The following is a 14,023-nucleotide window of genomic DNA, read 5'->3' on the forward strand; positions in this document are numbered from 1 at the left end:
ACTAATAGTAGGAAACTTCAACCCTTCACTCTTGCCAATGGACAGGTCAACCAGACAAAACTTTAACAGAGAAATAAGAGAACTATCATATGTCATGAGTCAAATGGACTTAATAGATATCTATACAACATTCCATCCAAACACAAAACAATATACCTTCTTCTCAACACCTCATGGAACCTACTCTAAAATTGATCACATAATCAGTAACAAAGCAAACCTCCACAGATACAAAAAAAAATGGAGTAACCCTTTGTGTCTTATCAGGTTACCATGGATTAAAGTTTGAATTTAACAAAAATCTACTGCTCTCAGAAAGCCTATAAACTCACAGAAATTGAACAGTGAACTACTGAACCACCCCAGGTCAAGAAAGAAATAAAGAAATTATCGACTGCCAGGAATTCAATGAAAATGAAGGCACAACATATCCACACCTATGGGACACCATGAAAGCAGTGCTAAGAGGAAAGTTCATAGCACTAAGTGCCCACATAAAAAAAACAGAGAAAGCTCACATTAGTAACTTAACAGCACACTTGAAATCTCTAGAACAAAAAGAAGCAGACTCACCCAGGAGGAGTAGAAGACAGGAAAATATAAAATTGAGGACTGAAATCAACAAAATATAAAAGAATCAATGAAACAAAGAGCTGGTTCTTTGAGAAAATCAACAATATAGACAAACCTTTATCTAAACTAATCAAAAGGCAGCGAGAGAGAACATCCAAATTAACAAAATCAGAAATGAAAAGAGGAACATAACAATAGACACTAAGGAAATTCAGAGAATCATTAGGTCATACTACAAAAACATGTACTCCACAAAATTAGAAAATGTAAAAGAAATGGACAATTTTTTAGATAGATAGCATATACCAAAATTAAATCAAGACCAGGTGAATAATTTAAATAGATTTATAAACTATAAAGAAGTAGAAGCTGTCATAAAAAAAAAAACCCTCCCAACCAACAAAAGCCCAGGATTGGATGGTTTTTGTGCAGAATTCTACCAGAACTTCCAAGAAGAGCTAATACCTATATTACTCAAAGTGTTTCACATAATAGAAACAGAAGAGTCATTGCCAAACTCTTTTTATGAGGCTATAGTTACCCTGATACCAAAGCTACCGTTACCCTGATACCAAAAACACACAGAGACTCAACCAAGAAAGAGAATTACAGACCAATATTACTCATGAACATTGATGCAAAAATACTTAATAAAATATTGGCAAACCAAATCCAAGATTACATAAAAAAAATCACCCAACATGATCAAGTTGGCTTCATCTCAGAGATGCAGGGCTATTTTAACATACGAAAATCTACCAATGTAATCCATCATATAAATAACCTAAAAGAAAAAATCCATCATTTCATTAGATGCTGAAAAAACATTTGACAAAATCCAACACCCCTTCATGATAAATGTCTTGGAGAGATCAGGGATACAAGGAACATATCCAAATATAATAAAATCAATATACAGCAAGCTGACAGTCAACATCAAATTAAATGGAGAAAAATCCAAGGGAATTTCACTAAAATCAGGAATAAGACAAGGCTGTCCACTCTCTCCATATCTCTTCAACATAGTTCTTAAAGTTTGAGCAATAGCAATAAGACAACAAAAAGAGATCAAGAGGATTTAATTTGGAAAAGAAGAAGTCAAACTTTTATTATTTGCAGATGATAAGATAGTGTATATAAGTGACCCCAAAAACTCTACCAGAGAACTCCTACAGCTGATAAATACTTTCAGTGAGGTGGCAGGATACAAGATCAACTCAAAAAGTTCAGTAGCCCTTCTATACACAAATGATAAAGGAGCTGAGAGGGAAACAGAGAAACATCATCATTCATAATAGCCACAAATAACATAAAATATCTTGGGGTAACACTAACAAAAGATGTGAAAGACCTACTTGACAAGAACTTTACAACTTTGAAGAAGATACCAGAAAATGAAAATATCTTCCATGCTGTTGAATAGGTAGGATCAACATAGTAAAAATAGAAATCCTTTCAAAAACAATCTATAGATTCAATGCAATCCCCATAAAAATCCCAACACAATTCTTCACAGACCTGAAAGAACAAAAATCAACTTCATATCAAAAAAACAAAAAACCCAGGGTAGCCAAAAACAATCCTGTACAATAAAAGGCCTTCTAAAGGCATCACCATCCCTGACATCAAGCTCTATTACAGAGTAACAGTAATGAAAACAGCTTGATATTGGCATAAAAACTTAGAGGTTGACTAAGGGAATCAAATCAAAGACCTGGATATTAATCCACACACCTATGAACACCTGATTTTTGACAAAGAAGCTAAAATTTTACAACAGAAAAAAAGAAAGCATCTTCAAGAAATGATGCTTGCATAACTGGATGTAAACATGTAGAAGAATGAAAATAGATCCATATCTAATGCAATACACAAAACTCAAGTCCAAATGGATCAAAAATTCAGTAGCCCTTCTATACACAAATGATAAAGGAGCTGAGAGGGAAATAGAGAAACATCATCTCTAGGCCTCAATATAAATCTGACCACACTGAACCTGCTTGAAGAGATAGTGGGAAGTAGCCTTCAATGCCTGGGCACAGGATACTGCTTCCTAAATATTACTGCTATAGCACAGACACTGAGAGCAACAAAAAATAAATGGGACCTCCTGAAACTGAGAAACTTCTGTAAAGCAAAGGACAGTGTCAGTAAGACAAAAAAGCAGCCTGCTGAATGGGAAAAGATTTTTACCAACTCCACATCAGACAAAGGACTGATCTCCAAAATATATAAAGAGCTCAAAAATTATACATTAAAATCTAAATAACCCAATTAAAAATGGGGTACTGAACTAAGCAGAGAATTCTCAACAGAAGAATCTCAAATGGCCAAAAGATAATAAAGGAAATGTTCATCATCCTTAGCTATCAGGGAAATGCAAATCAAAGCAGCTCTGAGATACCATTTTAACACCTGTCAGAATGGCTAAGATCAAAAACACTAATGATAGCTTATGCTGGAGAGAATGTGGTGTATGGAGAGCACTCTTCCATTGCTGGTGGGAATGCAAACTTGTACAACCACTTTGGAAATCATTTTGGTAGTTTCTCAGAAAATTGGGAATCAAACTACTTCAGGATTCAGCAATACCACTCTTGGGCATATACCCAAAAGATGCTCAATCATACTGCAAAAGCATTTGTTCAACTATGTTCATGGCAGCATTATTTTTAATAGCCAGAACATGGAAACAACCTAGATGCCCCTCAACCAAAGAATGGGTAAAGAAAATATGGCAATTTACACATTAGAGTACTATTCAGTGGGAAAAAAAAACAATGACATCTTGAGTTTTCCACGCAGATGAATGAAATTAGAAAACACTATCCTCAGTGAGGTAACCCAGACCCAAAAAGATAAATATGGTATTACGCACTCATAAGTGGATACTAGATATAAACAAAGGACATTGAGCCTATAGTTCATGATCCTAGAGAAGCTAAGTAATAAGGTGAACCCAAAGAAAAAGATATATAGATCCACCGGGAAAATGGAAACAGACAAGATGGCCTGATAAAATTGGAAGCATGGGAGTAGGGGGAGAAGGGAGGTTAGAAGGGGGAGAGAAGGGGAAAAGGGGAGGGTTGAGTAGAACTTGAGGGAATGGGATACATGAGATGGAGCAAGGACAATAATGAGAGCAAGAAAAGAGATATCTTGATTGAGGCAGCAATTACAGCATTAGCAGAAACCAGGCTCTAGAGAAATTCCGAGGAATCCACAAGGATGACCCTGCCTAAGACCCTAAGCAATAGAGGAGAGAATACACAAACTGGCCTTGCCCTGTAGTCAGACTGATGAATATCTTAAGTATCACCATAGAACCTTCATCCATCAACTGATGGAAACAGAGACAGAGACCCACATTGGAGCACTGGACTGAGCTGTCAAAGTCCAGTTGAAGAGTGGGAGGAATGAGAATAATATCAAAGAAGTCAAGACCTTGAAAGGTCCATCCACTGAAACAGCTTACCTGAGCTAATGGAAGCTCAACAACTCCAGCCAGACTGAGAAGGAACAAGCATAGGACCAAACTCATCCCCCTAAATATATTTGACAGTTGCATGGCTGGGACAGACTGAGGGGCCACTGGCAGTGGCAACAGCATGTATCCCTACTGCATGTACTGGCTTTTGGGGAGCCTATCACAGCCTAGATATAGTAGGAGGGCCTTGGACCTTTCACAAAGCAATGTGCCTTACCCTCTCTGAGGATCAGATGGGGGTGGGGTAGGAGGGTGTGTGGAGGGAATGTGGGGGGGGGAGAATGGGAACTTGGATTGGTATTTTTTTAAAAAAATCTAATAAACTAAAAAAAAGAAAAGCTAAACCAAACAAAAAATCACCAGTATAAGAGGATTAAAGGTCATGTCACATTTTGTTCAGTCAAGTCATACTAGCATCAAACCCTGAAAGTTTAGAGATAAAGAGAAGATTCTCAAAGAAAAAAAGGCATTGAAGCATACATAAAGTTACCTTAATTCACAGGAGAAGCAGACTGCTCAGCATAAGCCTCACTGACCAGAAGAGAGTGCTTCACATTTTCATAGCTGTAAAGGAAAAAATGCCAGTCAGTATTCTGTCCTACTCCATCATTCCGTAACATTTCATGAAATTCAAATCAGTCACTCAAAAAACATTGTTATGAAGTCAAGCATTCTAACACAATACAAAAACATACAGATTTGGTATATGCTGAAGAATAACAGAGAGAAATAATGGAAGCCTTTGTTTCTATAATTATACTAATGCATTTCTATACGAGCTGAAAATTTTATGTACACTAACAGAGAAAACCATAACATAAATAGTCCTGAATCTGAACCAAAGTGTTGTAGACAGCATTGCCGCATGTTATAGGAGGGTCTTCTGTCTATGTGTTACTTTCATTGGTTAAATAAAGAATCTACATTGGCCTTTTGATAGGACAGAACTTAGATAGGTGGGGAAGAGAGAACAGAATGCTGGGAGAAAGAGAGTCAGAGAGAGCCACCCGCCATGAAGCTGCCAGTTCAGACATGCTGAATCTTTCCCGGTAAGCCACAGCCTCGTGGTTACATACGGATTATTAGAAATGGCTTGAATCAAGATGTGAGAGTTAGCCAATAAGAGGCTAGAGCTAATGAGCCAGGCAGCAATTTAATTAATACAGATCTTTGTGTGATTATTTCAAGCATATGCTAGCCAGGTGCTGGAACAATGAGCAGCCTGCCAGCTCGGGTGTAACCCAGTTGGGCAGCAGGATGCTGCCCGCTCCTAATACTACAGCTGCTGTTGGCACAAAGTGATGATGTTGCATGTTTGGAACCAAAGCTACAGGGAAACTGTGTGGTACAACACAGGTCACCACAGGACAGTGTACATTCAGAAACTTTTCAGTGTTGCCAAATTACACAACCCCCACGTGCAGTTATATAACTACAATTTAAGAAGCTGTGCCTTAATCTTCTCTGGAGACATCCTAACATAAACATGTAGAGGTGTGTGGGCTCCTAATCTTCCAGACATCTCTCAATCCAACCTAGTTGACAGCTGAGATCAATCATCACATGAGTTACAAAATTAATGAAGTGAGGAGTTCTTTATGAACAATTAGTTACTAGGAATGACAATGAATTGAGTTCTCAAGTTAAGAGACAGGAAGACTAAACAACTTTGAAAAAGAAAATAACAAGACCCAATTACATGATGCTTAAAAGAAACTTCAGGAAGGGAAAGAACTGGAATCATTAGGAAATAAACTAGAGGGTTGTTGGATAGAAGTCATACTCTGAAGTGGGTGACTGTAGAAAAGTATTGAAGTTTCATTAGTAAAGAAATAAAGAAAACTTTAGAAAATGGAACAGAAAGTCTGCTCAAGGGCTCATTACCAAGTAAGGAGCATTCAGCTTCAAGTGTGGAATGAGTACAACTTCAGAGCATAAGAACATGGCTAAAGAAAAAGAAAGGGTCTCAGAAAATCCACACTGTACTTTCAGTACCAAATAATCTAGAGAGGAAAGGAAGAGAGAAATAGTGTGAGCGAGAGACAAAGGCTGCATGAAGGCTGAAGACCAAGAATGTGAAGGAGGGGTGAATTCAAAGACACAGTTAACATTGGTCTCATTACTGAACATATTTTCAGTCCAACCAAATAGAAATCCCGTGGTCAGCATACTACAATAGGTGCTGGAAAATCGTCTCTTCTCAGAAATTGACCAGATCAGTGGAAAAAGTGTTTGAAATAACATTTCTACTGAGGAAACAGCTAAGTGAAACCAGAGGCAAATCCCCCCCTGCATGGTATAACCTACACTGAAAACCCAGTGCAAGTGTTCAGGGACTGTAGTCTGAGAGGTAGCCTACAGAACTCCTCTGGCTAAGGGTAAGGAAAAACTGAGTCAGAACCAGGTACTGCATACAACTGAAATCTGATCTAAGACAGAGAAAAGTGAGACTCATCAGCTTCTCCAAAGTGGAGTAAGCAGTGGCAAGTGCTGAAAGGAGGTGCCAGGGTCTATGTTGTGCCAATGGAAAACTTTCCAACAGCCCTGTCTTATGCATAGTAACAGAACAACTGCCAAGAGTAATAACAACCCCTGCCAATCCCAAAACCCACACTTCTGGTTACAAGGCAGATAAGATAAGGAGGAAAATATCACATAGGTTCTGCTCTCAATAGAAGACAGCAGCATATATAATGAGAGAAGGAAATCTATGGTAAGTATAGAGACAGACTCCATATGTCTACCCAGCTATGTGATAACAAGAGAGGCTCTTCACCCTTTTCTATTTCCTTCAGTTTCTTATAGTTCCTTTACTTAGTGTCCAATAATGTGGGGGGGGGGGAGGTTAGCATTGTCCTGCCCTGTTCTCCCTTTCTTCTTCCCTCTTCAAAACAGGCTTTCCCATAGGGCACAGATTGGCCTGAGGCTGGGCCTCTCTCTGTCATAGCCTACTGAGTGAATAGATTATTGAAATAGATGGCCATCCAGTTCCAGGAGGGATATAAAACACCAAAGAAATATGAGAAATATGAACCCCCATCCTGTGTTATAGCTAAAATACTAAATACACAGAACAACAACAACAAAACCCACTGAACTGTGAGGGATGTATCAAGTCACATATAAAGAACATACTAGTAGAATATTTCTCGAAAGAAGCTAAACAAACCGAGAGGGCATGGGATTATATAATTCAAATTTGAAAGGCAACAACTTCTAAAACAGATTACTATAGCCAACAAAGCTATACCTTATAATTAAAGGAGAAATAAATGCTTATTTTTAAAAATACAAAGTAAAGGAATTAGTGATCAATAAGCCAGTACTACAGAAAATATTTAAGACTCCTATATACTTATACTAAAGAAAAAAGGTAAACATACACATGAGATCATATGACAGAAAAAATGTACTAGAACATCAGAAAAGCAAATGAGGACTAAACTAGTAAAGTAACAAACACTATAAAAACAAACACAAATGATAGGTATCCCTTCTTACTTTTGAGTAATAACTCTGAATATTAATTGTGTCAGTCTTCCAATTCAGACACAGATTAGTAGATGATATAAAAAACAGTTACCATTTATTTATTGCCTATGAGAAAATATATTCCATTGAAAAAGACAAATATACCCTTAAATAATTGACATAAAAATATATTCCAAGTAAATGGGATTAGGAATTAAGCAGATATACCCATAGTAATATCTGACAAAATAGATATCAAACAAATCACCACTTTATATAAAGGCACAGATTGACTTCGATCTAATAATAGTGAGCTACATCAATATATTGCTCTCATAATAGATAGGTCATCCAGATAAAAAGAAAATTAACAAAGACATATTATAATTAATTTCCAGTATAGATCAAATGAAAACACAACAAACCCATGGAACAAAGTAAGTGGTTCTAAACAGGAAGATTATAGCTATAAATGCTTCCTCTATTTGAGAGGACTATTGTGGATAACAAGAGAGTCACAGGAGAGAGGGCAATGGGAGAGTAATATGACTAAACAGAAATGGAGGAGAAGTGGATAGGGGAGTGGGGAGGGATTGGGAGGATGGGAGAGAGGGGAAACTGTACCTGGATTGTAAAATAGATAATATGTAGTTAGATGTCATTTTTTTCTGAGCATTTCATACTATGTATGTGTCCTCCTACCCCCAACTTCTCCCATAACCACTATCTCTACTTTCCTCTCCCTCCACACGCGAAGTTAAGTTTTCTTTCCCCTTTCCCAATAGAGTCTAACTTATGTTGCTCAATTGGTCTTGTGAGTAGAGCCTCTCTGGGCATGTAATTAACCTACATTTAATATCTAGAATGAAAATTAACTCTTCTTCTTCTAGAAGTTATCAAATGCCAGCAGCACCTTAGTTAGTGGTGGGATTTTCTCCGGATTTGGACTGGTGCGGGGCTCATGAATTCCACCTCAGTAACTATGAGTTCATTTATGCAACTGCTCTGCTGTGTTTGGAAAAGAGCATTTCCCTGATGTTGTTCACTGCTTCTTACTCCTGCAATCTTCCTACTCTCTCTTCTGAGAAGATCTCAGAGCCTAGGGGATGGGGAAGAACTTACCTGTTTTACTATAAAAATCCAAGATCTCAAATTACAAATGAATAAAAGAAATTAAAAAAGAAACTAAAAATATTTTTGAAATAAATTAAAATGGAAACAGAATATGCCAAAACCGATGGAAAGCAGTGAAAAAGTAATAAAATGGAAATTTATGGCAGTAAATACATGTACCAAAAAGAGTAGAAAGAATTTAAATAAACTACCTACTGACACAAGAGGGGCTGGAGAGGTGACTTAGCAATTAAGAGCACTGCCTGCCCTTGTAAATGATCCATGTTTGATTTCCAGCACCCACATGGCAATTTGCACAATCTGTAACTGCACTCCTAGAGGATTCTGGCACCCAATTCTGGCCTCTGCAGACACTGTACATTTATGGTGCACAGACATGCATGCAGACAAAATATTCATATACATAAAACAAAAATAATTTAAATGTTCAAAAAGAAATCAGGAATAAATGACACCCAAAAGTAATAGGAGAAAGTAAAAATAAAAATCAGAAAAGAATTTAATGAGGAAGATATGAAAGATCAACGAAACAATGAGGTGATATAGATATGAATAATTTGTATTAGTATAGATTTTGCTTTATTGATAGAGATTTAAGGTCAATTTTGTTATATGTATATGTATTTCTGCTATTGATTAAGATATTGTGATTGTGTAGTTCACTAAAAATGTAAGCTTGTTAATAGATAATCATAATAGTCAAGTTTGTAGTCATGTTAGTTAAGATTTTCTAGATGTGCATAGATATATCTTAGATAGGCATTCTTCATATCTTTCAAAGATTATAGAATATGGCATTTTAAATGTTTTAATAACTTAGGACTTTTCATGACGATGAGACACTCTGCTCCTGGCAGCACCAATCTACTTCAGGAAGAAGATGGGCATCGAAGAGGATCCTTATGGAGTTTGATAGCCATTTGGGCAAGAAACTGTTCTTGCCTGGACTATTGCATAAACTGGACACAGAGAACCCGCAGAGAGAGGACTACTGAACTTGCCTAAAGGTGAGATGATCTTTCGGGGTTCCTGATTCATGAAAGAGTCTGCAAGACATTCTTCAGGACAAGCAGAGAGTGACTGCCTTTGAAATTTCCTGCTTTGTGGAAATGTCTGCTGGAAACTATGGGCCTGTAGGCTGAAGATGGATGGTCCAAAGGTACAGAGGAGCTTTGGTGACTGGACAGGCAGCAAGATGTCTCTGTCATTTCTAGAGTTTTAAAAGTTGCTTTTTTCTTGTTTGCTTAGGTAATAATGTATCTTTCTGGAGTCTTTGATGGAGTTAAGTATAGTTAGTTATAGTTATACTTTTCCTTAGTTATGATAAAGATTATTATAATTTTTACTTGATAGCTGTTTTGTTATATGTAATTTTGCTATGTTAAAGTTAAAGCCTTCCTTTTTTGTTTAAACAGAAAAAGGGGAAGTGATGTGTGAGTGTCATATATCAATCTGTTGATTTCATTGGTTGAGTAATAAACAAACTGCTTGGGCTCATAACTTAGAACATAGGTGGGTGGAGTAAACAGAGCAGAATGCTGGGAGGAAGAGGAAGTGAGGCAGATGCCTCAGATAGAGACAACATGCTCCCATCTCCAGGGCGGACGGGAGAGCTCTTCTCTCTGGCGCACGCGATGAAGCTCTGACCCAGGATGGACATAGGCTAGAATCTTCCTGGTAAGCGCACCTAGGGGCGCTACACACAGATGATTAGAAATGGGCTAAATTAATATGTAAGAATTAGCCGAGAAGAGGCTAGATAGAAATGGGCCAAGCAGTATTTAAAAGAATACAGTGTCCGTGTAATTATTTCGGGTAAAGCTAGCTGGGTGGCGGGACACAGCCCACCGCTCCTAATACAACAATGAGGGAGTTTTTTCTTCCAAATGAAAAACAAAAAAACAGCTATATAATCAAAGAAAAAGATAGAAATCTCAAAATCACTTATGTAAAGGAAGACATTCCAATCAATAGCATACAAAACCAAAGGATCACTTAGAGGTTATTGTAGATAATAATGCACCAACAAACTGATAATTAAAGAAATCATCAAATTCTTGTATACACATGATTTAGCAATACTAAATAATGAAAACTACAAAACCTAAGCAGACAATATACAAGTAGTGAAATTGAATTATATATAAAATTAGGATTAAGGACATACTTTAATAGAATTCTTGCCCAACATGTATAAGACCTCGGTTTCAATATCACAAAATGTCTTTGTTCAAACACACACACACACACACACACACACACACACACACACACACACACCTAGGACCAGACATTTTTACTACAGTAGTCTATGAAACATTGAATTTTTTCATTTTTGATACAAGGTATCTTTTTGTATCCCTAACTGTCCTGGTACTCACAATGTAATCCAGGCTCGTCCCAAGCACACAGAGATCCATCTACTTCTGTTTCTGTTGGGAACCAGGCAGATTCAAGGCTCTCTCAGAGGCCCAAAGGAAGATACTAAAGGAATATTTGTTCTGTGTCCTTGCCTAGGGGCAGTCTTGGCAAAGTTCAATTTGGAACAAGGACCATAACCTTGAAGGAGTGAAGGTTGTAGTTTATGAGAACCCAACTCCTCCTTCCTGAATAGGGTTTGGTTGTCAGTCCTAAGCCAGTTTTGTCTGAGGTATCCTCTGTTCTTGTCAGCATTGCTTACTTAGCTTCTGCTAACACTGTCGCATTTTCTCCCCACAAACAATATATAAGATGTTATACTTCTTAATAAACTTGTTTGGCATAACAAACATACAGCTTCTATAAGATCTCCTGACTACAACTTTCATATGTTCTTTATCATTTCTGATCCCCTGGTCCTCCCTCTTAGGAACCTGTCACTGAAGAATTACCTGCTGGTTGAGGTCAGTCTCTTGAGTGCTGGGATGTAAGGCATGCTCTACCATGTCTAGCTTCTGTAAAACATTTAAATAAGAACTGATACCAATTCTCAGTTCTTCAGAAAGAGAGGAAATGATCCTTCCGAACATGATATGACTCAAATATTATAATAACAATAAAACCAGTTAAGGAAACACCATCACTAAAACTTCAGTCTACTATCCTTGAGGAATATATAAGCAAAAATCTTCAAGAAGATAGTTGTAAAACAAACACAAGTACACATTACAAAGATTATTGACCATATCCACATAATATTCCACTAAGGTATGCAAATATGGTACAAATCAGCAAATGTGTTATATCAATGGAATTAAAAGCAAAATCTATGTGGTCACTTGAATGTATGCAGTAAAGAAACTTGATAAAATTCAATATATTTTCATTAGTGAGAATACTGAGCAAATTAGGCATACAAAGAAACTATCTCAATATGATAAACCATTAATAAGTCAGCAGTTAACCTTGAACTGACTAGGGAGAAGCTAAAAGTTTTGTCTCTAAATTCTGTAATAATAAAGAATAGTCATTTCACCACTATCACTGCATATAATGCTAGAATCTTACAATAATTATGTAAGGAAAAGAAACAAAGGCCATCCAAACTAGAAAATAAAAGCCAAAAGGTCACTACTTGCAGATAACTTGATGCTGTGAATCAAAACCCAAAAAGAGTTCAACAAAAGTATATTGAAGCTAATAAATGAATTCAGCAGTTATGTTACAAATTAACGCTCCAAATTAAAAAAAATGGTGCGTCTATATCCCACTAGTTAATCATCTAAAATAGAAATTAAGAAGCTAAACTCAGTATAATGGGACACACATTTTTGATGTTTTTTGAGATAGGGGTTCTCTATGTAACAGTTCTAGCTGTCCTGGAACTAGCTATGTAGATCACACTGGCCTGGAACTCACGAAGACCAACCTGCCTCTGCCTTCTCCTGAGTGCTGGGATTAAAGGGGTGTGCCACAACCACCCAGCTAAACAAAAAGTGTAATCTAGGCTGGCTTTGAACTCATGATCCTCCTGCCTCTGTCTCCTTCAGCAAATTCTACTAATCCTACAGGCATGTGCCACCACAACTGGTAACACAAGTTATTCCAGTTCTTCAGAAGTTGAGGCAAGAGCATCAGGAACTCAGGGCCATCCTTGGTTACATACAGAGTTTGGTGCTATCTGAGTTACATGAGACCTGTCAACATAAATGCAAAACATAAAGAATAAAAGAAAAATCAGAAAAGTAATTATGCAGGGCCCCAGATCTTAGCACAACTGACTCCCCATAATGGAAATACCATTCAGACTATAAAATTCCACACATAGGTAGCACCATCTGCCAAAACTAAAACAAAGACCTAATTTATCAAAGTCCATATGGCCCTTGAAAAGTCTCAAAATGTGCTAACCTTGCTTTTTATCTTCTGTATTTCTGCTTCTGGCTAACAGCTCTTGCTTACTGAAGTACGTCAACCAAGAAGATGGTTTTTGTGCTTAAAAGCTCACCCTAAGAAAGGCTCAGTGCTACACTGGGATCCCACACACCCAGTGTAGTGGCTGGCCAACTTAATAATAAAGACTTTCTAATGAATTAAATCCATTTCTGAGCAATGTTTTCTGGTGAGTACCCAAAACAGTAATAACATTCACAGTGACTTTAAAATATAAAATAAATATAAAATGAGAAGTTTTAAAAAAGATAAAGAAAACCTATTCATTTAAAATTATAAAGTACTGATGAAACACAATGAAGGAACAAAAATGAAAATATACCCAACATTCAAGGATTGGAAGAGTCAATATTTCTTAAAATATCTCAAATATTCCAAATTATCTAAAACATAAATGAAATATTAAAATACCAGTCATATTCTTTATAGAACTAAAAAATAAAACTCAGTGGAAATGCCAAAGATGCAATGAAGTCAAAACCATATTTAACAAAAAGGCAAAAACAGAGGAAGTATTACACATCTGAAAATGTACTTTGACATCATAATAATATCAGAATCAATAAAAGACTGAAATATAAGACACAACAGTGAAAATGGACAAAGAAAATAATGGAAATGTTTCAGGACATAGAAACAGTCAAGGACATTTTTGGACAAGGCATCAAAACAGAAAAGAAAAACAAAAATATACAGTAGAATTTGAACCAAGGCAAAGCTACTTCACAGCAAAAGAAAGCCTCAGAAAAACTTAACAGTCATCTGCAGCAATAAGAGATTGTTTTCCACCTTTCAGAATTAACATCCAACATACATATAGAACTTCGATAGCTCAGGAGCAAAATAAAAAGAAACCAAATTAGAACAATAGATCTCAATAACATCTCTGAAATGATGACAATGGTCAACATTTAAGAGAAAAATAGTGAACATCGCTAAATTATCAGGGAAACGTAAAGCAAAACAAATCACCTCACCCTTGTAAGA

The sequence above is a fragment of the Microtus ochrogaster genome, unplaced genomic scaffold, assembly GCF_000317375.1.
Source record: "Microtus ochrogaster isolate Prairie Vole_2 unplaced genomic scaffold, MicOch1.0 UNK65, whole genome shotgun sequence".
Lineage (NCBI taxonomy): Eukaryota > Metazoa > Chordata > Mammalia > Rodentia > Cricetidae > Microtus > Microtus ochrogaster.